This window comes from Pteropus vampyrus, unplaced genomic scaffold (genome assembly GCF_000151845.1).
Source record: "Pteropus vampyrus isolate Shadow unplaced genomic scaffold, Pvam_2.0 Scaffold36, whole genome shotgun sequence".
NCBI lineage: Eukaryota > Metazoa > Chordata > Mammalia > Chiroptera > Pteropodidae > Pteropus > Pteropus vampyrus.
Window position 1 is genome coordinate 4,303,570 of NW_011888817.1, and position 2,302 is coordinate 4,305,871.

At 46.5% G+C, this 2,302-nt stretch overlaps 1 pseudogene; it reads left to right on the plus strand.

Moving 5' to 3' along the window:
* Positions 1-732: 732 nt before the first annotated feature.
* LOC111738292 lies at positions 733-845 on the plus strand (annotated as a pseudogene).
* Positions 846-2,302: the final 1,457 nt, after the last annotated feature.

Below are 2,302 nucleotides of genomic sequence, written 5' to 3' on the forward strand. Positions count from 1 at the left end.
CAACAGGTTTTCAACATCATACTGGGAGTACTAGTTAATGCGATAAGACAGGAAGAGGAAATAAGAAGCATAAATATGGGGAAGGAAGAAATGAAACTGTCTTTGTTCACAAACGACATGATTGTCTATGTAGAAAATCCAAAAGAATCAACAATCCAGACACAGGAAGATTATTCAACATTAAAAAGAAATGAGCTATCAAGCAAGCCATGGCCTCTCCTCCCTGGCCTGAGTTTCTAGAGGACATTTTCTGAGCTTTTCAATGCATATGCAAGCTTGTAGGTATTACAAATGTGTCTGTCTATGTGTATGACAGCATTAATATTGACCGCCCTGCCCCTTGCTTTAAAATAAAAAAAATAAAAAAATAAAAAAACTTTTGTTTTGGAATAGTTTTATATTTACAGAAAAGTCACACACAAGGATAATATCAATAGCTCCTATGCACCCTTCACCCAGTTTCATTAGTGTCTGACATTAGTATGGTCCATTTTTCATGCTACTGTTAACTAAACTCTACAGTTTATTCTAATTTCACTAGTTTTCCTCTAATGTCTATTTCCTGTTCTGGCCTGCCATCTAGGAAACCACATTTTGTAAAGTTATCATGTCTCCTTGGCCTCCTCCAGTCTGTGACAATTACTTAGACTTCCTTGTTTTTGATGACCTCGATGGTCTTGAGGAGTACTAGTGAGGTCAGGGAGGGGAGCACACTGCATAGCTTTTACACCTTTTGAATTCCGAATACAAATGGTTAAAAATCAAAAATTGGAACGATATAGAGAAGATTAGCATGGCTCCCATGTAAGGATGGAGGGCAAATTTGTGAAGGGTTCCATAGTTTTTAGTGTTTAATGGATATAGAGTTTTAGTTTTGCAAAAGAATTAGTGTATAACAATATAAATAGCATACACTTAAAAATGGTTAAGGTGACAAATTTAATGTTATGTGTTTTTTACCACAATAAAAAAAAAAGAATGTTCTGAAGCAAAAGTAACAAAATGTTGCTATCTGTTCAGAGATGGATACCCAGTTCGTCTGAATAATTATGTTCTGTAATTTTCTACATATTAGAAAAATTAAAATCTCAGGCAAAGGATTCCATATGTGCAAAGGCCCTGAGGCAGGATGAAACATAGCCGGTGCGGGTCGGAGAGCAAGGAGCGAAGGACAAGGTGGCACAGGATGAGAGAAGTAGGTGGGGACTTGATTATAGGGCCACAGAAGACAACGCCCTTCCCACACATTCCAGACACTCCCACCCCTACCAGCCCCCAAGCCGTTCCTTCCCCAGGCACTAACAGGGCTTCTGAGTTGACTCCCAAATCACCAGTGCCAGTGGCTGCCCAGGCCCTGCTATATCCTGAAGATGACAAGCTCATTGTTCCCCTTCTCCTGTAGGCGGCTTTTCCCACAAGAGGCAGTTCCGAGCTGACAGGTTTCTGTGGGTGGATGCCCCAGGGCAGAGTTCACAAAGACACCACTGTCTGGAGCACCATCCTGGCCCAGTAGAGCAGGATCCCCACCTGATCCTTCAGCTTCCACATCAAAGAGGAGAGGTCAAAGCTCCTGCAGCTGCCCACAGCACACAGCCCAGCCCTGGTCCTGAGGTGGCTCTCTTGGGGCACATTTCACTCTTTGGAGGTGAGGAGGGAAGTGGAAGACAGACACTGGCGGTAGCTGGTAGGCGCTCATTGGACACCATCAGGAGAAGCAGCAAGCCGTGGGGCAGCAGCAACTCCCATGTGCACCGCACTTCACAGTGCACAGCGCACCACAAGGAAGGCAGGGCAGGTATTGGTATGCCTGTGACAGGTAAGGAAATGGAATCAGGGTGGGTCGAGGTCACACAGCTGGCCAGAGGGCCCAGACCCTCAAACTCCCTGTCTTGTGCTCCTCCCAGAAGCACAAGGAGGCTTCCACCCCAGGAGTGGCAGTCTGGCTAATGAAGACACCGGGGCCCAGGCCTCCCAGATACACCAGTTAGTAGCTGGAAACTTTGGGCATATGGTGGTCTCCTGACCTTGACCTCCCAAGGGTGCCTAGTACAGTGTCTAGCACATTCAACAGACAGCAGCTCTTCTTACTGTGATGCCCTAGAAACAACCCAGAGAGCTGTTACTTAATAGCCAGCACCTACGCCCAGCGGCATTGCACAGGCTGGCACAGGCTGAGGAAGGGTGAGGGCAGAGCACTCCTAGGTAGGCCCAGCTGTGGCAACTGGGCTAGGCCCCCAGGCCCACCCCAGGCTCACTAGGTTCGCTGTGATTAAATGCAATCAGAGCCACAGAGGAGGCTGTG